The sequence below is a fragment of the Pongo abelii genome, chromosome 11, assembly GCF_028885655.2.
Source record: "Pongo abelii isolate AG06213 chromosome 11, NHGRI_mPonAbe1-v2.0_pri, whole genome shotgun sequence".
Taxonomy (NCBI): domain Eukaryota; kingdom Metazoa; phylum Chordata; class Mammalia; order Primates; family Hominidae; genus Pongo; species Pongo abelii.
In genome coordinates, this window is record NC_071996.2 from 88,355,484 (window position 1) to 88,382,865 (window position 27,382).

Here is a 27,382-nt window from a genome sequence, read left to right on the forward strand (position 1 = left end):
ATTTTAGCTACATTTGCCAGTCACCTTCTATTTGTTTATTATGATTTCAGTGTACATGCACACAAAATTGTGGCACGGAAGCATATAGTGTACTGTAATACTACACAAAAATTTCAGCTTGCTAGAATAATATTCTAATAATGTTAAGTAGATATTAGATTCAATAACCAAGAGCAAATGAGTACATTGCACAGATGATATACTACTTCCTTAGAGGAGGAAAGTCAAGAGGAGTTAACTATATTGACACATATGCCTGGCTGGACTCCAAAATTGGAATGAAAAAGAAATTGGGCAGGTATACAATAGCATACCAATCTCTTTGACCTGTTAAACTTCCATGTCATGTATCTGATGCAATCAGAGGAGCCACCATGTTTAATCCTCAGTAGTCTATTGTTAACCTTTAGGAACCTCTGTTTAATACACTGGCCGTGTAGAACAATTTTAAAAATGAAGTCAATTAACCTGCTTTTATCATTTCCGTAATCAAAGCAGTGATTTTTTTGGTTACCTTTTAAGATTACTGTATGTATAGTTGACTCCCTGGGAGTGAATGGTTAAGTTCACATTTAGCATAGCCAATTAAAGTTGAGCAAGAGCAAGATTTAATCAATTTGCCAGGAATAGGGCAAAAGCAATCTTAAAAATGTCATAGAACACACAAGTCCACTTTACCTAAACCATTGCAAAAAAGACCAAGATCCCCAATAACAGGTGAAGGTTGGAGAATGACTGAAGTGAGATTTTAGACTCTCGGTCAATCTTTTTCAGATTTTAAGCTTCAATAGAGATGGCAATTCCAGTTCCCTGTTCAAGTACTTTTGTTGTTACTATTCTAAATCTTGATCCTTGAAATTAAAACTAAAGGCATCCAGATTAGAGCAGATAAAATACATTTGTTCCTGGCTATAAAAAGTGGTTATATGGGCCAGGTGTAGTGGCTCACGCCTGTAATCCCAGCACACTGGGAGGCCAAGGTGGGCAGATTGCCTGAGGTCAGAAGTTCGAGGCCAGCCTGGCCAACATGGTAAAAACCCATCTTTACTAAAAATACAAAAATTAGTCAGGCGTGGTGGCAGGCGCCTGTAGTCCCAGCTACTTGGGAGGCTGAGGCAGGAGAATTGCTTGAACCCAGGAGGTGGAGGTTGCAGTGAGTCAAGATCGCACCACTGCACTCCAGCCTGAGCTACAGAGCAGACTCTGTCAAAAAAAAAAAAAGAAAAAAAAAAGAAAAGAAAAAAAAAGAAAGTGGTTTTGTGCCAGAGTGTATTCTTCTTGGAGCAATAGTTCAGTGTTCACTAACTCATTGTTGGTGGTGACTTCATGGAAACTCTCTTTATTAACAAGAATTGACTGTACTTGGGAAAAAAAAAGCATTAGTCCAGTTAAATAATTGTTTAGCTTCTTACAATGCTTTTAAAACTAGTTTTGCTAAAAATGACCTGGGGAATTTATTGGTATCATAGTTTCTCAGGACCTATTCTCAGATAATTTGATTTAATAGAACTAAGATGGAAATAAGAATCCATGTTTTGCTGACATAATGAGTAATTCAGGTGCAGGCAATCTACTCTTGGAGAAACACTGCATAACAACGGAAATGCTGCTATTCTCAATTTACTAAGGATATTTTTTATTTGTTATAAGTCAAACATGTTGAAACTACCAGTTAGATCAACATTATGAAGCACCAATATTTCAAAAGTATTCCTGAGTCACTCAGTCTACTTAGTCACAGTAAGACACAGATTTTCTCTCCCTAAATTCCATAGTCTTTTTGAAAAAATTTCATAGTGTTTTGGGGAATAGGTGCTGTATGGTTAGATGGATAAGTTCTTTAGTGGTGATTTCTAAGATTTTGGTGAGCCCATCACCCGAGCAGTGTATACTGTACACAATGTGTAGTCTTTTGTCCTTCAGCCCCCTCCCACCATTTACCTCAAGTCCCCAAAGACCACTGTATCATTCTTATGCCTTTGCATTCTCATAGCTTAGCTCCCATTACAAGAGAGAATATACAATATTTGGTTTTCCATTCCTGAGTTACTTTACATAGAATAATGGTCTCCGACTCCATCCAGGTTGCTGTGAATGCCATTATTTCAGTCCTCCTTATGGCTGAGTAGTATTCCATGGTATATAAATACCACATTTTCTTTATCCACTCATTGATTGATGGGCATTTGGGCTGGTTTTATATTTCTGCAATTGCAAATTGTGCTGCTATAAACATGCCTGTGAAAGTGTCTTTTTCATATAATGACTCCTTTTCCTCTAGGTAGATACCCAGTGGTGAAATTGCTGGATAATATGGTATATCTACATTTAGTTCTTTAAGGAATCTCCATGTTGTTTTCCACAGTGGTCGTACTAGTTTACATTACCACCAGCAATGTAAAAGCGTTCCCTTTTCAATATCGCTAATTATCAGGGAAATGCAAACCACAATGTGATACCATATTACTCCCACAAGAATGGCCATAATTTTAAAATAAAAAAATAGTATTTTAAAAGACTGTAGTAACATACTGATCTTTTCAAAAGCTATGGTTGAAACGGATTAATTGCTCCTAACATGTTTGAAATGGTTATGGAAAGGGAATATGTTGATCAAAGCATACAAAGTTTTAGTTAGACTGGAGGAATAGGTTTTAATGATCTTTTGCACTTCATCATGACCACAGTTAATAATGTAGTATGTATTTCAAAACTGCTGAGTTAATAGATTTTTAATGTTTTCACCACACACACAAAAATGTTAAATTGGTAAGGTGGTGGATGTGATAATTAGCTTAATTTAATCTTTTTATAACGTATACATAGATCAAAACATCACATTGTGCCCCATAAATATATATAACTATTATTTGTCAAATAAAAATAAATAAGCTTATTTTTAAAAATAAGTCTGGTAATTATTCAGCCATATCATTTTCTGAATTATTCCTTTTATGTAGGTAGCAACCTGACCAAGGATTGGTTTCAAGGCTGTGTATTAATTTCTCTGAATCAAAAGTAGAGAGACTTGTAAATTTAAATTGATATATGTATATATAAATAATATTATATGTAAATTATTGGCTTTCTTATTTAGGTGATATTCATATGCAACTAAAGTTCCAATTATGGTTGAACAGTTTTATAGGATTAAAACAGTTTTATAAATTAACACAGCTTTATAGATGCTAATGTAAAGATGTTTAACATGTTTTTTCTAAATGTTTTTATTGTTAGCTATATTTTTATGGATGAAATAAAATTAATATATTAATATCAGCATCAATTAAAATATTGGATTTTATATATCTTTTTATTTAATGTAAGCATTCAATTGGAGGTTAGTGCTCAATTTCATAATGTACACATGCTGTGATTTCAGTGATAGAATAAAATTGTGACTGTTTTGTTATGTATATTTATATATGCTATATATATTTTAGCATAATATTTTGATTGATTATCTAGGTTAGGGAGTAATTTAGTATTTTCCTTTGTCATGCATTTTGAATACAACTTGTTCACATTTGCTGATTACATTTCTGCAAGGGCTTTCAACCATCTGTGCTCTGTAGTTGCTCAAAATGTTAAACCCAAAGGGAAATAAATGACAATAATCATTAACATGAAGCAACAATAAAGGATCTAAATTTGCAAGCTCAGACTTTGCCTACAGTTTATGATTAATGAAGGCAAACACATACTGAAAGCTGATTATGTGTTTCATTTTATGTGACGCCTAAGGGGCTATAGCTTAAGAGAAACAGTATTGGAATCCCTCAAATCTCAGTACAAGTTCAATTTGTTTTCCCACTTGCATTGATTTTTAGATAGTCCTCAGTAAACTGAATCAGCAATAACTCTTGCGCTACAGTGTATGTTAAGCAATTTGAATATATTTATTTTCCAGTCCCCAAAGTTAGCATTATTTTATCTAGTAAAACAACGATACCTTGATTTGTAGATTAGTAAACACTCTTGGGACAAATAAAAATGTATTGCCCTGCAATTTTTGAGTCTTTTTATGAGCTCTAACATCTCTTGAACATTTCCTCTGGTTTTATTTATTAAAGTCATCACAAAATTTTTCTTACACGAACACCTCAAGGTTTCCCTCACTGTGGTTTGTCTTCTCAACTGCTGATCCATGAATTTTCTCATCAAGAGAAATACTGTATTTTTTGCATTTTATAAATCTAACAGCAGAACTGATTGAGTTGGAATTTTTGTTTGTTCATTTTACTTCATCCTAAGATAAACCTAAACTTAATATTCCTGTTAATTTTGTATTGATTTGCCTACTTGGTTGAAAGACATTGTTTTTGAATTCATATTTATCTTTGATCTTATATGTTTATGCTAATAAACTTGTAAAAGTCTATATTCTAATGAACAACTAAGTGCTTCCTTTACTAGTTTAAAGGAACACAAATTTAAGATTTCTATTTAACTTAATTTCGTGATCTTGATTGTGCTCTAGTTACATAAGACAATGTCCATTATCTTAGAATCCACATTCTGAAATATTTAAGGGTGACGATTCATCAAATCTGCAACCTACTTTCAAACGTTTCAGAAAAATATTATATATATTTATATGTGTCATATTTATATTGTATATTTATTATACTTCTTATCTGATATAGTTTGGATGTGTGTTGCCACCAAAATCTCATATTGATATGTAATCACCAATGTTGGAGGTGGGGCCTGGTGTGAGGTGATTAGATCATGAGGGTGCTTTCTCATACTTTAGCACCATCCCTCTTGGTACTGTTCTTCCAATAGAGAATTCTCATGAGATTTGCTTATTTAAAAATGTGTGGTACTCCCTCCTCCTCTCTTGCTTCCACTTTCACCATGTGATGTGTCTGCTCCCCCCTTCATCTTCCACCATGCTTGTAAGTTTCCTGAGGCCTCCTCAGAAGTCCAGGAGATGCCAGCATCATGCTTCCTGTACAACCTGCAGAACCATGAGCTAAACCTCTTTTACTTATAAATTACCCAGTTTCAGGTATTTCTTAGTAACAATGTGAGAGCAAACTAATACATTATCTACCTGTACACACATGAGAAAAGGTGAGACAGAGAGAAAAGGAGGAGAAAATGATAAATATGATATAAAAACTGGTAAAATAAAGTTGGAAAATTTGGATTAAAAATGTATGAGAATTCCTTGCACTATTCTTGATTTTTTCCCTCTAAATTGGTTCAAAATACATAAGTGCAAGGAAAAAATGTTCAGGAGTTGAGTATTTCAATCAACTAAAATGGAGAAGCAATCATTGGGATTAATGTGGTCAGAGGATTATAAAGTTAGGCACTAAATATGTTGACCACGTGGACTGAAGACATGCAAGATGATGAAAGCCAATTTATAGGGATGAAGACAGCAAGTCAGGAGGAATATTCTTAACAAATGACGGTAAATGAGCAGAAGTAAATGACATAGAATGTGTTTAAGATTAATAAAAAGAGTTATACACTGCTGAAAAAAAATCAAGATTCATGTCTGGAAGTGACAGAAAATATAACATTTTCTATTCTTCCCAAGTAAGACTTAATTTTCAATTGAGGTAAACAATAGATTAAGCATTCAGTAAAATAACGTTGTACTGGTATTTTTTTTTTTTTTTTTTTGGCTAACTCCTGAAAAGCATCTTTCTACCTGGCTTCTACACAATCAATAACAGGGTCATCAAATCAATTTACTGGGTAGTAGACAGCATGTACTTAGAAGAATAGCATAGAATTGGTGTGTTGAGGCTAAGAATTGTTAGGGTTTTTTCTCAATTATATTGCATTTATGTTTATTATGATTCAAAATGTAATTCTTATTGTGGATTGAGGTTTTTAAAAAAAGTGTTTGAAAGTTAATTGCAAAACTTTCTATTGTTCCTGAGGATTGAAGGGGATAGGTATTATTTAGGAGAATGGATTAGTGCAAAGGAAAAGGAGAAAAATATGTGGATTATAGTTTAAGACAGGGCAAATATTTAAACAACCTTCTTTTTGGTGTACTGAACAAAAATGATATGCAGACACTGGCTAACATTAAGGTCCTATATGAAAATTTTCTATATATTTTATTTAGTGTCACTTTATGTGGATTATGCTGGAATCTGACATCCTCTTATCCACTAATTTTGTTAGAGTATTAAGAATGCATAGTAAATCAAATGTGGAAGTAGGTACCGTGAAAATATTTCCAGGAAATTCAACCGCATGTATGGTGACAGGCTCAGTTAATCACAAGTATAAATTTATTGCATTATTCGATCCTCTGATATGGCTCTTTCCATGCTGTCATGCCTGGACCACTGGCTAGGCAGCATGATTAATATAGTGATTCAAAGAGACCATTTAAGGTTTCAATGGCCTTGTCATTACTTTAAGTAAAAGTTGGTTAGATTCACAAGGAATGCTTCAGTTATAAAGTCCCAGCATGTGTAATTTGTGTTTCTACTTGGAGTCACTAAGAAACTGTATTTCTGTTGGAAAAGACTGAATACACATGAAATGGCTAAATGTGAAGAAGATAATTAAAATAAAAGTAAGTGATACATAGCACTAGTAATTTTTTATAATCCCAAAAGACCTAAATCAGTATCTGGTGGCTATTTTGTCAGTGATATAAAAATATTCTTTAGAAACTTTGTACCAACTTGTTTCAAGATCCTACATAAATTTGACATCATTTAAAATTGTGATTTGTTCAAATAGTTTTATATATTTATGGGAATAGATCATTGTCCTGTATTAAAATACTAAGTTAAAACACACTAAATATCTTAAATCAGAATTTATGCTAAAATATACATGACACTTGAAAAAACTTATAATAAGTTTGAAGTCTGGTGTTTCAAAATTTATGAAAAGAAAGAGGAAAATTACATCATTTGCACACTAAAGAAATTATTTATGTTTACTTAAGTTAGAATATTTTTAAATACTACAACTTCTGTATATTTTTATTGAGGTGATATATATAATAAAGTACACAAATCTTAAATTTACTCAGATTGATCAGTTTTTACATATGATGTTTTTATGTAGCTATCATTTATCAAGATGTAAATTACTTCCAGTCTTACAGAAGGCTCTCTCATGCCAATTTCCAGTGGTCTTCCTCCCTTGTCCAAGGCTATTTTGCTAACTGCCATAATAGTCTTTCCTGTCCTTGAGCTTTGTATAAATGCAACTACACAATGTGCTATTTTCTGTATAAATAGTTCATTCACATGAAACAAAAACTAATAAGTCATTACAGTTAATATTAAGTCTAAGATTATTAAAGTCTTGTAATTTTGACATTTTAAAGGCAACTTTTTCTTTAATTAAAAAATGTTTATTGAATATCCACAATTTATCAACATTACCCTATACATTAGTGATTCAGGCATAAACAAGACCATGAAGATGTCTGTTTTTACATTTTTATACTTTCTTATATTTTTATGGGTTGAGGATGGGACCCAGGTAGACTATAAATAAAAGGTTTACTTCATATCTGATAGTGCTGTTTAGTAACAAAACATGGCATCGATAGAGGGTAAGATGAATGTGAAGTCAGGAGGCAGGTTTGATCTTGTGATCAGTAAAGAAATCCCTGAGAAAGTGACATCTCTGAGAAAAAATATGTGAATGACAAAACCTATTAGATAGACATGAAAAAGGGTAGTGCATAAAGTTCCAGGCAAACGCGAAGTGAATGCTCACGGGTGAAAATAATTGAGGTTATGAATAAAGAAAGAGAAGTCTGAGTAGGAAATCTGAGCAAATCTCTAAGTAATAATAAAAATGAATCCTCTGATACCATCTAGAAGCCAGACATCGTTGGCTCAGCTTTAGAAAAAGATTAAAAATTAAAGCAATACTATTAATGCTAAATGACGAGTTAATGGGTGCAGCACACCAGCATGGCACATGTATACGTATGTAACTAACCTGCACATTGTGCACATGTACCCTAAAACTTAAAGTATAATAAAAAAAGAAAGAAATGAAATAAAAAATAAAAATAAAAATAAATTAAAAAAAGTTGAAGAGGCCACATTTATGTGGCTTCTCTAATAAAAATAAATAAATAAATAAATAAATAAATATAATATCTCCATATACGACAAAGAAAAACATTAAATGTAATCATTTTGTCTGCTTTCAAGCAAATTGTAATCTAATTGGGGAAGGAAAAATATTAATTGAGAGAAATTTTAATTAATGTTTCACTTTGTTTCTTCAAATCAAATATATGTATTCATTTTTATACATTTGTAACAGAAGAATCTAAAAATCTGCATTTAGACTTTAAAATAGGTTTGTACAAAAAAAGTATGCCAAACTATGTATATAATGTGGAGAAAAAATAATTCAGTGGCTATATGGGCCATTCATTTAGATGTGATGAAGGAAGAATTCCTCTGTTAAATGTGTACAGAATGTAATACATGCTTAATTTTCAAGAGCAAAAATCTGTATTATTCAGTGGCATTTCTATGGTTGCACTAGTCTTTTTCCACAGTCTGTGTTTTTTTCAAAACGTATATGGTGAGGAAATAATTTGGGGCTATTTTTTAGACAAATCTTATTGGCCACAAAAAATTAAATCAAGGCAATAAAATAAATAATTTGGGGTATTTTTTAGACAAATCTTATTGGCCACAAAAAAATTAAATCAAGGCAATCATACAGCTATGGCTTTGCGATGTAGTGTGACCCAGTAAGCACATGAATGCAATATGTTCTGAAAATAACATAAATAATTAAATTATTACTAAGACTTTATCTTGTCCCATTAAATCATTGTAAATACAAACTGTGGTTTAACTCTAGATCTTTGTCAGTTATAACTGTGTTAACTTCTATTAATTCAAATGTAAGTGTTTTCTAGATGATTAGGGATCGTTACATGGAATACTAAGTAACAATATTTCTTAAATATATACTAATTTTTGGAATTATTTATTATAAACAGGTTTAAATTCAGTAAACTTATACTTTCAGATGTCAAAAATGCAATTACATTGTATTTCTTTTAATAATTTACGTTTCATATATGTTAAAAAATTTAGTTTTTCAATCATTTCAAATAATTAAGAAAAATGTTTCTCTCAAGAACCAACAACTGATGGGGGGAGGAGCCAAGATGGCCGAATAGGAACAGCTCCAGTCTACAGCTCCCAGCGCGAGCGACGCAGAAGACGGGTGATTTCTGCATTTCCCTCTGAGGTACCGTGTTCATCTCACTAGGGAGTGCCAGACAGTGGGCGCAGGTCAGTCGGTGAGCGCACCGTGCGCCAGCCGAAGCAGGGGCGAGGCATTGCCTCACTCGGGAAGCGCAAGGGGTCAGGGAGTTCCCTTTCCAGCGGTGACAGACGGCACCTGGAAAATCGGGCCACTCCCACCCGAATACTGTGCTTTTCCGACGGGCTTAGGAAACGGTGCCCCAGGAGAGTATAGCCCGCACCTGGCTCAGAGGGTCCTACGCCCACGGAGTCTCACTGATTGCTAGCACAGCAGTCTGAGATCAAACAGCAAGTCGGCAGCGAGGCTGGGGGAGGGGCGCCGGCCATTGCCCGGGCTCGCTTAGGTAAACAAAGCAGCCTGGAAGCTTGAACTGGGTGGAGCCCACCACAGCTCAAGGAGGCCTGCCTGCCTCTGTAGGCTCCCCCTCTGGGGGCAGGACACAGACAAACAAAAAGACAGCAGTAACCTCTGCAGACTTAAATGTCCCTGTCTGACAGCTGTGAGGAGAGCAGTGGTTCTCCCAGCACGCAGCTGGAGATCTGAGAACGGGCTGACTGCCTCCTCAAGTGGGTCCCTGACCCCTGACCCCCGAGCAGCCTAACTGGGAGGCACTCCCCAGCAGGGGCAGACTGACACCTCACACGGCCAGCCAGGTACTCCAACAGACCTGCAGCTGAGGGTTCTGTCTGTTAGAAGGAAAACTAACAGAAAGGACATCCACACCAAAAACCCATCTGTACATCACCATCATCAAAGACCAAAAGTAGATAAAACCACAAAGATGGGGAAAAAACAGAGCAGAAAAACTGGAAACTCTAAAAACCAGAGTACCTCTCCTCCTCCAAAGGAACGCAGTTCCTCACCAGCAACGGAACAAAGCTGGACAGAGAATGACTTTGACGAGCTGAGAGAAGAAGGCTTCAGACGATCAAATTACTCCGAGCTACGGGAGGATATTCAAACCAAAGGCAAAGAAGTTGAAAACTTTGAAAAAAATTTAGAAGAATGTATAACTAGAATAACCAATACAGAGAAGTGCTTAAAGGAGCTGATGGAGCTGAAAACCAAGGCTCGAGAACTACGTGAAGAATGCAGAAGCCTCAGGAGCCGATGCGATCAAATGGAAGAAAGGGTATCAGCCCTGGAAGATGAAATGAATGAAATGAAGTGAGAAGGGAAGTTTAGAGAAAAAAGAATAAAAAGAAACGAGCAAAGCCTCCAAGAAATGTGGGACTATGTGAAAAGACCAAATCTACGTCTGATTGGTGTACCTGAAAGTGACGGGGAGAATGGAAACAAGTTGGAAAACACTCTGCAGGATATTATCCAGGAGAACTTCCCCAATCTAGCAAGGCAGGCCAACATTCAGATTCAGGAAATACAGAGAACGCCACAAAGATACTCCTCGAGAAGAGCAACTCCAAGACACATAATTGTCAGATTCACCAAAGTTGAAATGAAGGAAAAAATGTTAAGGGCAGCCAGAGAGAAAGGTCGGGTTACCATCAAAGGGAAGCCCATCAGACTAACAGCGGATCTCTCGGCAGAAACCCTACAAGCCAGAAGAGAGTGGGGGCCAATATTCAACATTCTTAAAGAAAAGAATTTTCAACCCAGAATTTCATATCCTGCCAAACTAAGCTTCATAAGTGAAGGAGAAATAAAATACTTTACAGACAAGCAAATGCTGAGAGATTTTGTCACCACCAGGCCTGCCCTAAAAGAGCTCCTGAAGGAAGCGCTAAACATGGAAAGGCACAACCGGTACCAGCCACTGCAAAATCATACCGAAATGTAAAGAACATCGAGACTAGGAAGAGACTGCATCAACTAACGAGCAAAATATCCAGCTAACATCATAATGACAGGATCAAATTCACACATAACAATATTAACTTTAAATGTAAATGGACTAAATGCTCCAATTAAAAGACACAGACTGGCAAACTGGATAAAGACTCAAGACCCATCAGTGTGCTGTATTCAGGAAACCCATCTCACGTGCAGAGACACACATAGGCTCAAAATAAAAGGATGGAGGAAGATCTACCAAGCAAATGGAAAACAAAAAAAGGCAGAGGTTGCAATCCTAGTCTCTGATAAAACAGACTTTAAACCAACAAAGATCAAAAGAGACAAAGAAGGCCATTACATAATGGTAAAGGGATTAATTCAACAAGAAGAGCTAACTATCCTAAATATATATGCACCCAATACAGGAGCACCCAGATTCATAAAGCAAGTCCTGAGTGACCTACAAAGAGACTTAGACTCCCACACATTAATAATGGGAGACTTTAACACCCCACTGTCAACATTAGACAGATCAACGAGACAGAAAGTCAACAAGGATACCCAGGAATTGAACTCAGCTCTGCACCAAGCGGACCTAATAGACATCTACAGAACTCTCCACCCCAAATCAACAGACTATACATTTTTTTCAGCACCACACCACACCTATTCCAAAATTGACCATATACTTGGAAGTAAAGCTCTCCTCAATAAATGTAAAAGAACAGAAATGGTAACAAACTGTCTCTCAGATCACAGTGCAATCAAGCTAGAACTCAGGATTAAGAATCTCACTCAAAACCGCTCAACTACGTGGAAACTGAACAACCTGCTCCTGAATGACTACTGGGTACATAACGAAATGAAGGCAGAAATAAAGATGTTCTTTGAAACCAACGAGAACCAAGACACAACATACCAGAATCTCTGGGATGCATTCAAAGCAGTGTGTAGAGGGAAATTTAAAGCACTAAATGCCCACAAGAGAAAGCAGGAAAGATCCAAAATTGACACCCTAACATCACAATTAAAAGAACTAGAAAAGCAAGAGCAAACACATTCAAAAGCTAGCAGAAGGCAAGAAATAACTAAAATCAGAGCAGAACTGAAGGAAATAGAGACACAAAAAACCCTTCAAAAAATAAATGAATCCAGGAGCTGGTTTTTTGAAAGGATCAACAAAGTTGATAGACTGCTAGCAAGATTAATAAAGAAAAAAAGAGAGAAGAATCAAATAGATGCAATAAAAAATGATAAAGGGGATATCACCACCGATCCCACAGAAATACAAACTACCATCAGAGAATATTACAAACACCTCTATGCAAATAAACTAGAAAATCTAGAAGAAATGGATAAATTCCTCGACACATACACCCTCCCAAGACTAAACCAGGAAGAAGTTGAATCTCTGAATAGACCAATAACAGGAGCTGAAATTGTGGCAATAATCAATAGCTTACCAACCAAAAAAAGTCCAGGTCCAGATGGATTCACAGCCGAATTCTACCAGAGGTACAAGGAGGAGCTGGTACCATTCCTTCTGAAACTATTCCAATCAATAGAAAAAGAGGGAATCCTCCCTAATTCATTTTATGAGGCCAGCATCATCCTGATACCAAAGCCTGGCAGAGACACAACAAAAAAAGAGAATTTTAGACCAATATCCTTGATGAACATTGATGCAAAAATCCTCAATAAAATACTGGCAAACAGAATCCAGCAGCACATCAAAAAGCTTATCCACCATGATCAAGTGGGCTTCATCCCTGGGATGCAAGGCTGGTTCAATATACGCAAATCAATAAATGTAATCCAGCATATAAACAGAACGAAAGACAAAAACCACATGATTATCTCAATAGATGCAGAAAAGGCCTTTGACAAAATTCAACAACCCTTCATGCTAAAAACTCTCAATAAATTAGGAATTGATGGGACGTATCTCAAAATAATAAGAGCTATTTATGACAAACCCACAGCCAATATCATACTGAATGGGCAAAAACTGGAAGCATTCCCTTTGAAAACTGGCACAAGACAGGGATGCCCTCTCTCACCACTTCTATTCAACATAGTGTTGGAAGTTCTGGCCAGGGCAATTAGGCAGGAGAAGGAAATCAAGGGTATTCAATTAGGAAAAGAGGAAATCAAATTGTCCCTGTTTGCAGATGACATGATAGTATATCTAGAAAACCCCATTGTCTCAGCCCAAAATCTCCTTAAGCTGATAAGCAACTTCAGCAAAGTCTCAGGATACAAAATCAACGTGCAAAAATCACAAGCATTCTTATACATCAATAACAGACAAACAGAGAGCCAAATCATGAGTGAACTCCCATTCACAATTGCTTCAAAGAGAATAAAATACCTAGGAATCCAACTTACAAGGGATGTGAAAGACCTCTTCAAGGAGAACTACAAACCACTGCTCAAGGAAATAAAAGAGGATACAAACAAATGGAAGAACATTCCATGCTCATGGGTAGGAAGAATCAATATCATGAAAATGGCCATCCTTCCCAAGGTAATTTACAGATTCAATGCCATCCCCATCAAGCTACCAATGACTTTCTTCTCAGAATTGGAAAAAACTACTTTAAAGTTCATATGGAACCAAAAAAGAGCCCGCATCGCCAAGTCAATCCTAAGCCAAAAGAACAAAGCTGGAGGCATCACACTACCTGACTTCAAACTATACTACAAGGCTACAGTAACCAAAACAGCATGGTACTGGTACCAAAACAGAGATATAGATCAATGGAACAGAACAGAGCCGTCAGAAATAATGCCACATATCTACAAGTATCTGATCTTTGACAAACCTGACAAAAACAAGAAATGGGGAAAGGATTCCCTATTTAATAAATGGTGCTGGGAAAACTGGCTAGCCATATGTAGAAAGCTGAAACTGGATCCCTTCCTTACACCTTATACAAAAATTAATTCAAGATGGATTAAAGACTTAAATGTTAGACCTAAAACCATAAAAACCCTAGAAGAAAACCTAGGCATTACCATTCAGGACATAGGCATGGGCAAGGACTTCATGTCTAAAACACCAAAAGCAATGGCAACAAAAGCCAAAATTGACAAATGGGATCTAATTAAACTCAAGAGCTTCTGCACAGCAAAAGAAACCACCATCAGAGTGAACAGGCAACCTACAAAATGGGAGAAAATTTTCGCAACCTACTCATCTGACAAAGGGCTAATATCCAGAATCTACAATGAACTCCAACAAATTTACAAGAAAAAAACAAACAACCCCATCAAAAAGTGGGCGAAGGACATGAACAGACACTTCTCAAAAGAAGACATTTATGCAGCCAAAAAACACATGACAAAATGCTCACCATCACTGGCCATCAGAGAAATGCAAATCAAAACCACAATGAGATACCATCTCACACCAGTTAGAATGGCAATCATTAAAAAGTCAGGAAACAACAGGTGCTGGAGAGGATGTGGAGAAATAGGAACACTTTTACACTGTTGGTGGGACTGTAAACTAGTTCAACCCTTGTGGAAGTCAGTGTGGCGATTCCTCAGGGATCTAGAACTAGAAATTCCATTCGACCCAGCCATCCCATTACTGGGTATATACCCAAAGGACTATAAATCATGCTGCTATAAAGACACATGCACACGTATGTTTATTGCGGCATTATTCACAATAGCAAAGACTTGGAACCAACCCAAATGTCCAACAATGATAGACTGGATTAAGAAAATGTGGCACATATACACCATGGAATACTATGCAGCCATAAAAAATGATGAGTTCACGTCCTTTGTAGGGACATGGATGAAATTGGAAATCATCATTCTCAGTAAACTATCGCAAGAACAAAAAACCAAACACCGCATATTCTCACTCATAGGTGGGAATTGAACAATGAGAACACATGGACACAGGAAGGGGAACATCACACTCTGGGGACTGTTGTGGGGTGGGGAGAGGGGGGAGGGATAGCATTGGGAGATATACCTAATGCTAGATGATGAGTTGGTGGGTGCAGCGCACCAGCATGGCACATGTATACATATGTAACTTACCTGCACATTGCGCACATGTACCATAAAACCTAAAGTATAATAATAATAATAATAAAAGAAAAAAAAAAAAAAAGAAAATTTATTTTATGTTACCAAATAGTCTCTTGAATTTAAATACCTGTTAATTTAACTTAAATATCAGACAAACCAGTTGTTGAACATGATAAAATAGCACAATGAACAGCTGACTGGATACCAGCTAGTTTTTCTGGCTATTGTATGCTATAGCAATAAGAGTATCAATTTTGATATCTCAATTCAAATCCAATTGAACTAGTAAAAAAGAGAGTTTTATGCATTTAGGCCTGCTAATAACACCACCATCTTTTACCTTGATTGCAAAAACCATTTTTTTATTATTTAGGGTAAGTAATGCTAGCTGCTATAACAAATCCCAAGGTCTAAAATGGCTTAACACAATAAAAGTTTACTTCTCTCTCTGAAAAAAAAAAAAAAAAAAAAAAAAAAAGAACCAACAACTCTGAAATGAGCAGCCTGTGTTCTCTCTTCTCAGAGATATTCTTTACAGTGGAGTAGAAATAATATTATTTTATTAAGCTAGTAAATATTTCATTTTGAGTTGACTCTCATGACTGTTCACAGCATATTTTCTTAAAGAGCTGTGTGATATTCATTTTTGTAAATCATAATGTATTTTAATTGTATAAAATAAATAAATAATTTACAGATTTAGTAGTAGTAACCATGCTGTGTTGGAATAATTATGGAAGTAATAATTGTCAGAGTTTTTTTTTTAAACAGACAGTTTCACCATATTGCCCAATCATATGGTATATCTACTTTTAGTTATTTAATGAATCTCCTTACTGTTTTCCATAGCAGTTGTACTAGTTTACATTCCCACCAGTAGTGTAAAAGTGTTTCCTTTTTACCACATCCACACCTACATCTATTATTTTTTAATTTTTTGATTGTGGTCATTCTTACAAGAGTTAGGTGAAATCACATTGTGGGTTTGATTTGAATTTCCCTGATCATTAGTGATATTGAGCATTTTTTCATATGTTTATTTGCCATTAGTATGTCATCTTTTGAGAATTGTCTTTTCATGTCCTTAGCCTGTCTTTTGATGATATTGTTTACTTTTTTCTTGCTGATTTATTTGAGTTTCATGTAGGTTCTTGATATTAGTCCTTTGTCAGATGTATAGATTTCAAACATTTACTCCCACTCTGTGGGTTGTCTTTACTGTGTTGATTGTTTCTTTTGCTGTGCAGAAAGTTTTTAGTTTAATTAAGTCCCTTCTATTTATCTTTGTTTTTGTCGCATTTGCTTTTGGCTTCTTGGTCGTGAAGTCTTTGCCTAAGCCAATTTCTAGAAGGGTTTTTTCTGATGTTATCTTCTAGAATGTTTACGGTTTCAGGTCTTGGATTTAAATGCTTGATCCATCTTGGGTTGATTTCGTTCTTCTACATGTGGCTTGTGGGTTATCCCAGCACCATTTGTTGAGTAGGGTGCCCTTTCCCCCCACTTTATGTTTATGTTTGCTTTGTTGAAGATCAGTTGGCTGTAAGTATTTGGCTTTATTTCTAGATTCTCTATTCTGTTCCATTGGTCTATGGGCCTATTTTTATACCAGTATCATGCTGTTTTGGGAACTATGGCCTATAGCATAGTTTGAAGTCAGGTAATGTAATGCCTCCAGACTTATTCTATTTGCTTAGCCTGCTTTGGCTATGCAGGCTTTCTTTTGTTTCCATATGAATTTCAGGACAGTTTTTTTTAGTTCTGTGATGAATGATGGTGGTATTTTCATAGGAATTTCATTTAATTTGTAAATTGCTTTTAGCAGTATGGTCATTTTTACAATATTGATTCTACCGATCAATGAGCATGGGATGTGTTTTCATTTGTTAGTGTCATCTGTGATTTCTTTCAGCAGTGTTTTGTAGTTTTTCTTGTAGAGGTGTTTAACCTCCTTAGTTAGGTATTTTATGATGTTTTTCTTTTTTCAGATATTTTTAAAGGGGTTGAGTTCTTTTTTTGCTTTTTTTTTTTGTTTTTTTTAGATGGAGTCTCACTCTGTCACTCAGCCTAGAGTGCAATGGCATAGTCTCGGCTCACTACAACCTCTGCCTCCCCGGTTCAAGTGACTCTCCTGCCTCAGCCTCTCTAGTAGCTGAGATTAGAGCCACCTGCCATCATATCTGGCTAATTTTTGTATTTTTGTAGGGACAGAATTTCACCACGTTGGCCAGGCTGGTCTTGAACTCCTGACTTCAGGTGATCCACCCGCCTTGGACTCCCAAAGTGGTGGGATTGCAAGCATGAGCCACTGTGCCCAGCCAGAGGTTGAGTTCTTGATTTCTCAGTTTTATCGCTATTGGTTTGTAGTAGAGCTACTGATTTGTATATATTAATTTTGTATCCTGAAACTTTGCTGAATTCATTGTTCAGTTCTAGAAGCTTTTTGGAGGAGTCTTTAGGGTTTTCTAGACATATCATCAGATCATCAGCAAACAGCAACAATCTGACTTCCTCTTTACTGATTTGAATGTCCTTTATTTCTTTCTTTTGTCTGATTGCTCTGACTAGAACTTCCAGCAATATGTTAAATGGAAGTGGTGAGAGTGGGCCTCTTTGTCTTGTTACAGTTCTCAGGGAAATGCTTCCAATTTTGCCTATTCAGTATTATATTGGCTGTGGGCTTGTCATAGATGGCTTTTATTACATTAAGGTGTCTCTTGTATGCCAGTTTTGCTGAGGGTTTTTTATCATAAAGGGATGCTGGATTTTGTCAAATGCTTTTTCTGCGTCTATTGAGATGATCATGTGATGAACAGTTTTAATTCTGCTTATGTGGTGTATCACATTTATTGACTTGTGTATGTTAAACCATCCCGGCATCCCTGGTATGAAACCCAATTGACCATGGTGGGTTATCTTTTTGATATGCTGTTGGATTTGGTTAGCTAGTATTTTGTTAAGAATTTTTACATCTATATTCATCAGTGATATTGGTCTGTAGTTTTATTTTTTTGTTATGTCCTTCCCTGGTTTTAGTGTTAGAGTGATACTGGCTTCATAGAATGATTTAGAGGTGATTCCTTCTTTCTCTGTCTTGTGGAATAGTATCAATAGGATTGGTACCAATTTTTCTTTGAATGTCTGATAAAATTCATCTGCAAATCTGTCTTAGACACAAGTGTCTTGTCCGGGACACTTTTTTGCTGGCAATATTTTTATTACTAATTCAAGCTCTCTGCTTGTTATTGGTCTGTTCAGAGTTTCTATTTCTTCCTGGTTTAATCTAGGAGGGTTGTATATTTCCAGGAATTTACTGACCTCTTCTATGTTTCTAGTTTATGTGCATACCACCTGAATGATCTTTTGTATTTCAGTGGTATCAGTTTTAAATATGTCCTGTTTCATTTCTAATTGAGTTTATTTGTATCTTCCTTCTTCTTTTTGTGGGTAATCTCACTAATGTTCTATCAATTTTATTTATCTTTTCAAATAGTCAGCTTTTTCTTTCATTTATCTTTCGTATATTGTTTGTTTCAATTTTATTTAGTTCTACTCTGCTCTTGGTTATTTTTTTTCTTCTGCAGTTTGGGTTTGGTGTTTTCTTGTTTCTCTAGTTCCTTGAAGCGTAACCTTACATTGTCTATTTGTGCTCTTTCAGACTTTTGGATGTAGATATTTAATGCTATGAACTTTCCTCTTAACTCTGCCTTTGCTGTATCCCAGAAGTTTTGATAGGTTCTGTAACTATAATCATTCAGTTCAAAGATTTTAAAAATTTCTATCTTGATTTCATTGTTGACTCACTGATCATTTGGGATTTAAATCCCATGTATTTGCATGGTTTTGAGGGTTCCTTTTGGAGTTGATTTCTAATTTTATTTCACTGTGGTCTGAGAGAGTGCTTCCTGTAATTTTGTTTTTCTTACATTTGTTGAGACTTGTTTTGTGGCCTATCATATGGTCTGCATTGAAAGATGTTCCATGTGCTGATGAATGCAATGTATATTCTGTAGTTGTTAGATAGAATGTTCTGTAAATATCTGTTAAGTCCATTTGTTCTAGGGTATAGTTTACGTCCACTGTTTCTGTGTTGACTTTCTGTCTTGATGACCTGTCTAATATTGTCAGTAGAGTATTTAAGTCTCCCATTACTATTGTGTTGCTGTCTACCTCATTTCTTAGGTCTAGTAGCAATTGTTTTACAAATTTGGGAGCTCCAGTGTTAGATGCATGTACATTTAGAATTGTGGTATTTTCCTGTTGGACCAGTTTTTTTATTATTATATTATGTCCCTCCTTGTATTTTTAAACTGTTGTTGTTTTAATGTCTGTTTTGTCTAAAATAGCAACTCTTGCTTGCTTTTGGTCTCCATTTGCATGGAATATCTTTTTCCACCCCTTTACCTTAAGTTCATGTGAGTCCTTATGTTTCAGGTGAGTCTCTTAAAGACAGCAGATACTTGGCTGGTGAATTTTTATCTATTCTGCCATTCTATATTTTTTTAAGTGAAGTATTTAGGCCATTTATACTCAATGTTAGTATTGAGATGTGAGATGCTATTCTATTCATCATGCTATTCATTGCCTGAATATCTTGGGTTTTTGTTCCATTGTGTTGTTATTTTATAGTGAGATTTATTCTTTAATGAGATTCTATTTTAGTGTATTTTGAGGATTTGTATCAAGATTTAGAGCTCCTTTTAGCAGGTCTTGTAGTTCTGGCTTGATAGTGGTGAATTCTCTCAACATTTATTTGCCTGAAAAAGACTGTATCTTTCCTTCATTTATGAAGCTTAGTTTCAATGGATACAAAATTTTTGGCTGATAATTGTTTCACATAAGGAGGCCCTTATACCTTCTAGCTTGTAGGGTTTCTTCTGAGCAATCTGCTGTCAATCTGATAGATTTTCCTTTAAAGGGTACCTGGTACTTCTTCCTCACAACTCTTAACATTCTTTCCTTCATCTCAACTTTAGATAACCTAATGACTATGTGCCTAAGTGATGATCTGTTTGTGATAAATTTCCCAGATGTTCTTTAAACTTCTTGTACTTGGATGTCTAGACCTCTAGCTAGGCTGAGGTAGTTTTTCTCAATTATTTGCTCAAGTATGTTTTCCAAACTTTTAGATTTCTCTTCTTCCTTAGGAACATTAATTATTCTTAGATTTGTTCATTTAACATAATCCCAAACTTCTAGTAGGCTGTGTTCATTTAAAAAATGTTTTTTCTTTGTCTTTGGTGGATTAGGTCAATTCAAAAGCCTTGTGTTTAACATCTGAAGTTCTTTCTTCTGCTTGTTTAATTCAATTACTGAGACTTTCTAGTGCATTTTGCATTTCTGTAAGTGTGTCGTTCATTTTCAGAAGTTGTGATTGTTCTGATGCCTCCTTGAATAGCTTAATAATCGACCTTCTGAATTCTTTTTCTCACAATTCAGGGATTTCTTCTTGGTTTGGATCCATTGCTGGTGAGCTAGTGTGATCTTTCAGGATTGTTAAAATATCTTGTTTTGTCATATTACCAGAATTGTTTTCTGGTTCCTTCTCATTTGGGTAGACTATGTCAGAGGGAAGATCTGGGGCTCAAGGGCTGCTGTTCAGATTCTTTTGTCCTACAGGGTGCTCCCTTGATGTAGTGCTCTCCCCCTTCCCCTAGGGATGGGGCTTCCTGAGAGCTGAACTGTAGTGATTGTTATTTATCTTCTGGGTCTAGCCACCCAGCAGAGCTACCAGGCTCTGACTGATACTGGGGGGTGCCTGCACAGAGTCATGTGATGTCAACCATATTCAGGTCTCTCAGTCATGAGTAGCAGCACCTGCATCAGTGGAGGTGGCAGGGAAGTGAAATGACTCTGTGAGGTGCCTTAGTTGGAGTTTTGTTGCACTAGTTTTGTGTTGGATGGTTTCTTTCCTGGAAGTGGTACTTTCAAGGGAGCATCAGCTGCAATTGTATAGAGAGGATCAGGCAGTGGGCAGGGCCCTAAAGCTCTCAAGAGATAACATCTTTTGCTTTGGCTACCAGGGTGAGTAGAGAAAGACCATCAGATGCAGACAGGGTTAGGTGTGTTTGAGCTCAGTCTCTCCTTGGGTGGAGCTTGCTGCAGCTGCTGTGGGGGATGAGGGTGTGGTTCCCAGGCCAATGGAGTTATGTTCCCAGGGGGATTATGTCTGCCTCTCCTGTGTCATGCAGGTTGGCAGGGAAGTGAAGGAAAGCCAGCAGTTACAGCTACCAAAGGCTGGTCTCTCTTCTACTGTGTCCCACCCCCAACAGCACTGAGTTTATTTCCAGGCAGCAGGTGGGCAGGGCTGAGAACTTCCCCCAGACTACCAGCCTCCTGGCTTAGAAAGCAAGCAGGGCTTTCAGGTTTCATGCCTTTCTACCTGCCATGGCTTCTGTGTTGCATCTGCACTCCCAATTCACCCCCTCCCCCGAGTTCTGTCCAGAAAACTTCACTTTTGAAACTTTGAAATTATTACAAAGTTCAGGTGGAAGTCTTTCTCCCTGTGGTCTTTTTCCAGTTCCTCTAGCAGCCCTCTCCAAGGACCTCTGTGGGACAAAGTCAAAAATGGCTTCCCTGGGGACCAAGAGAGCCCACAGGGCTCTTCTTGCTACTTCTTCTACTGCTGTATTTCACTTAGCTCTCTTAATTTGTCTCAGGTCCAGGTAAGGTCAAATCTTTCTGCCATGATCTGAACCTTCAATTTCCCTAGTGAGCATGTGTGTTCAGAAGTACAAAATGCCCCTTTCACACTTTCACACTTTGGGCACTCAGAATTTTTCCGCTGTCTCTCAGGGCCCACAGGAGCAATCCACTTCCTTCAAAGGGCCTATGGATTCTCTCAGCTTTCCTGGTATGTTCCTGTGATGGTTCTTGGAGCAAGAGTTCATGATGTGAGTCTTCACACACTGCTCTGTCCATCCAAGTGGGAGATGCCAAAGCCCATATGTTTTTGAGCAGATTATTTATTATGAAAAATGGGAAGAAGTCTAACTTATGTATAACTAGAATTCCAGAAAGAAAAGAGAAATGAAGTGATTGTGGCAGAAAAAAAAAAGAAGAAGAAAGATCAAAACCTCAAATATAATTAAAAAAATAAATTTACAGATTCAGGAACCCCAAACACTTTAAATAAAAAGAAAATGCCACCTTAACACATTATATGAAATCCAAAACCAAAGCGAAAATCTTGAAAGCAGTCAGATGAAAATATAAATGTAAGATATCAAAGATACAAGTAAAGCTAACATCATCAAAGCAAAGGAGGGCAGAGATAGTGGAATGCCATTCTTTTAAGTTCTAATTTTTTTAAAAAAAAGTTGGGCCCAAATTTTTATATTCAGTGAAAAAGTATTTTTTAAAAATGTAGAATAAAGATAATTTCAAATAAAAACTAAGATAACACAATGCCAGCAAACATGTAGTACAAGAAATGCTAGCAGATGTTTTTACATTCGGGGAAATATTACCAGATAGAAAAATCAAATCTTCAATAAGAAATAAAAAAGCATGAAATAGAAAATATGTAGATCAATATATTTTAAGACCGCCTTTGTTGCCTACTCCATATTTCTTTAAAGAAACTATGACTTTTTAATAAAATAATTACATTGTTTTATACATACTTATGGTATAATATATGTATATTTGTGTGTGTGTGTGCAAGTGTAAAACTACGGAATTAAGCACAATGAATTACACTGCTGCAAGGTTTTTATATCTTACATGTAAGATATAATATTAACTAAGTAGACTGAAAAGTTAAGGCACTGTAATTTAATCTGTGGAGCCATCACAAAATTTACAGAGGTAGAGCTAAAATAAAAGTGGAGAAATTATAGCTCAATTTTTAAATACTTCCACTCAACATAATAGAAGACAAGAAAGAAAAGAAAAAGGAGGGCAAAAACAGAAGGAAAAACAGAAACTAAATAGCCCCGACAAAACCAGCACCTGACAGACTCCCACAGACCTCATGTTCCTTCACTGCACACCTGCCAATAATTCTCTCTATTCCAAAAACTTTTTGAGCATCTGTATTTCATTGTCTAAACACAGTTCTGCAAATATGGAATAGTCAATCATGAAGGCATGTAGTCCGTAGATAGCTCCTAACGTAAAGCTCTATTTTAATTATTCCAACTGAGCTCACCATGTACCACAACATCCCCTCGGGCAAAAGTACTCCATGTCTTACCTAAATACTTGTTAGGGTTTCCTGGCTCCACTTATATTTATGTACTACAGGCCTTACCTAACCTGACTTCTCATGCAGCCTGCCTGGTTTGTCTCATATGGATTCCATAAGGATCCTTTCTGCCTCATTCTCACATAAATACCTGGACGGGTGACACTACAATTTCTTTGATAAAGGACGTATTTTATTCATGTATTTTGAAATTCTCAATCAGTTGTAGACTGACACTTTTGTAAACTACCTGAATAGTATTTCATTTAAAAAATCATTTTCTTTTGAATTCACATTTTATATTTTATGTGTAAATTCTGCTTAAGTTTTTTGATTGCTTCATTTTTCAGTATATCTCTGAAAATGACAGACTATGCTATAAACACTTCACTATCAATTATGGCTAATATATTCAATATATTAAATTCAATATATCAGGGATCATACTTCAGAACAACCCATCTTTTGGTCTTTATTTCTTCAGCACCATTTTCATTTGTACATTTTGCATAACGCTACTGTCATTTTCAGAAAAGTGTATCTTTTTTTAAACAAATAATTCCAGTAAAGCTTTCTTTATCTTCAGTAAACTGAAATTAAAATCACTAATATGAATTTTGTAACCAGTAAATTGAAATTAAAATCATTAATATTAATTTTATAATTTTAATTTAGGTAATAATTTTAAATTCTGTATTAAAAAGCAGATTATTTAATTTAAAAGACTATAAATGAAGTTATTAAAATTAAAGTTTATGGTTACCTAGATTTTATATAATTTTGCATTGAAATTTAAGCAAACTTTAAAATATCAAACATTACAAAACTGTTCTTCTATCCATGACAACTCACCTTATAAGTTTATCTACATCTAAATTGGCCTATATGCTGTTCAATATGATGTCTCCAGTAATTGTGTGCTGACATGCTCTGTTAATAGTTTATAAACATGAAATACACAAATCTGCACCACACTCCTGTAGCATTGCCCTAAGGAATTCAGTCACATAATTGATCATAATTTCCAACAAAATTAAAGCATCCTTGGTGTTCTCAAAACTCTCTATACTGAGCCTTGTAAAACCTATGGTCCATTTATCCAAAAGCCCTTTATACAAGTAGGACAATCCTACTGACAGCATCTCTTAAAACCAGAAAAACTTAAAAAACTAAATTAAAAAAATCTGATTAAAAAAGCACTCTGTAGTATTTTTGTAACTTTTTTCTAAGTTTACATTATTTCAAAATAAAGTACTTAATATTTGTTGTTCAAAAACTAAATTCCAAGAATAATAAGAATTTACTATAGGTGGAATATATGATATCCCGTGAGAGGCTCCATTGGTTCCTAGCTTACAATCATATCAGATGAAAGCAGATAATTATTATGAATCAAATTATTTATTTTCTTATAGAACCCTTCTGAGTCTTATCCTAAAATGAATTGAATCTCTGTTTTATTCCCAAGATTTTTCGAGCTGAATTTTCTCTAGCTTACTTGAGTAGTAGTGACTTTCTGCTAGACAAACACATTTCTGTCAGTTTAACTAGTGGTAAATTGTACATAAAAACTTTCCCTAAATAAATTCTTTGTCAGCTGATGAACCAGCCAAAGTTACATCCATTTGACTGATGTTCATTTTCAAATACTAGTCATGGTAGTTCATCAAAGCCATTGTAGTTGCAGCATCTATGGTTGAGAATAACCAGAAACTTTGTAAGGCTGTAAATCACATCAAATCAATATATCCTTTATAACACTGTGTATTCTCTCAGCAAATTTCTTATTGTATCTAAAATGATAGAATAATATATCAGAAAATCCAGGGACTTAAAGTTAGCATTAGGAATGTACTACAGTTGACACTGCACAGCAGCAGTATCTTGTTATCATTTTATAATGTGTCTTAGAGTTATTAGTTGACATTTATAGGTTGACAGCTGTAGGTTGTAAAGAATAACTTCATTTTTTAAGTAACACAAGTAACAAGTGTGTGTAACAAGTGTACACCACACCTGTGATATTACTCCAGATGTCTTAGGGGTGTACACGCCCTTCGTAATATTGTTTCCAATATCCAGAGGTGGAGAGGATGATATTGCTCCCAATATCAAAGAGGTGTACATCCACCCGGTAATATTGTTTTTAATATCCGGGGGTGGAAAGAATGATATTACTCCTAATATCACAGGGGGTCTACACGCCCCTTGTGATATTGGTTATAATGTCCAACTGAGGAGAGGATAATATTGATCCCAATATCACAAGGGGTGTACACCATCCCTATGATATTTTTCCTAATAGCCAGGCAGTGGGGAGAGAGTGATATTACTCCCAATATCGCAGGGATGTACACCACCCTGCCCCCGCCAGTGATATTGTTCCTAATATCCTGGTGGGGTAATGGAAAATACTATTCCAAAATTCGCAGGAGGTATACACCCTTCTGTAATATTGTTTTTAATATCCTGGTATATAGATGATGATATTACTCCAAATATTTCAGGGGATGTTCACCACCCCCTGTGATATTTTTCCTATTATACAGGGCGAAAGAGGATGGTATTACTCCCAATATCCCAGGCGGTATAAACACCGCATGTGATATTGTTTCTTATATCCAGGCGGGGAGAGGATGATATTACTGCCAATATCACAGGGGGTGTACACCAACACTGTGATATTGTTCCTAATGTCCAGGTGAGGAGAGAAATACATTACTCCCAATATTTCAGGGGGTGTACACCTCCCCTGTGATATTGTTCCTAATATTCAAAAGTGAGAGGATGATATTATTGTTCCTAATATCCAGGAGGGGAGAAGATAATATTACTTTCAATATCACAAGGGTTGTACCCATCCGCAGCGATATTGTTCCTAATATCCAAAAAAGAGAGAGGCTGATATTACTCCCAATATCGAAAGGTGTGTACACACCCCATGTGATATTGTTCATAATATCCAGAGGGAAAGTGGATAATATCGGCTCCCAATATTGCAGCAGGTGTACACCCTCCCTGTGATATTGTTTCTAATATCCAGGGTGCGAGAGGGTGATGTTACTCCCAATATCGCAGGAAGTGTAAATTCCCCCTGTGATATTGTTTCTAATACCCAGTGGAAGAGAGGATAATATTACTCCCAAAATTGCAGGGGGTGTACACCACCTTCATGATATTGTTACTAATATCAACTTGGCGAAAAAATGATATTACTGTCACTATCGCAGGGAATGTACACCTCTCCTGTGATATTGTTTCTAATCTGCGGTTAGAAAGGGAATGGTATTACAAACAATATTACAGGGGGTGTACACCCCCCATGTGACATTATTTCTAATATCCAGGGAGAAAGAGTATATTACTCCCCAAATCGCAGGGGGTGTACACGCCCCGTGTCACATTGTTCCTAATATCATAAGGTGGACAGGATGTTATTACTCCCAATATTGTAGGAGATGTACACTCCCCCTCTAATAATGTTTTTATTATACAGGGAGGGAGAGGATGATATTATTCCCAATATCGCAGAAGGTGTACACCCCCTTGTGATATTGTTTGTAATATCCAAGAAGGGAGATAATATTACTGCCCACAGAGTAAATACACTGTGTGTACACACCCCGCGATATGGTTCATAAGATCCGGGGGGCAGAGGGTGATCTTATTCCCCACATCGCGGGGGAGTGAACGCCCTCCTGTGATATGGATCCAGCGGGGGGAAGGGGTGATCTTACTCCCCACATCGCGGAGTGGTTCACGCCCTGTGATATGGTTCATAAGATCCAGCGTGGGAGAGGGTGATCTTACTCCCCACATCGCGGGGGTGTTCACTCCCCACAATATGGTTCGTAAGGTCCAGTGGGAGAGAGAGTGATCTTATTCCCCATATCGCGGGGTGTGTTCACTCCCCTATGATGTGGTTCGTAAGATCCATGGGGTGAGTGATATTACTTCTCGATTGTACCCCGCGATATGGGGAGTAAAATCGCGGGGTGTATAATCCATTGTAGTATCTACCTTAGAATTCAGTGTAACATTTTCCTAGAATATTTTGAATAATTTAACAGGATGTGCACCCATTTTGACATTAGGAGTAACATCTCA

At 36.2% G+C, this 27,382-nt stretch overlaps 1 pseudogene; it reads right to left on the reverse strand.

Moving 5' to 3' along the window:
- LOC100449936 (ETS-related transcription factor Elf-2-like) overlaps window positions 1-27,094 on the reverse strand; it is a 52,644-nt pseudogene extending 25,550 nt beyond the window's left edge.
- Window positions 27,095-27,382: the final 288 nt, after the last annotated feature.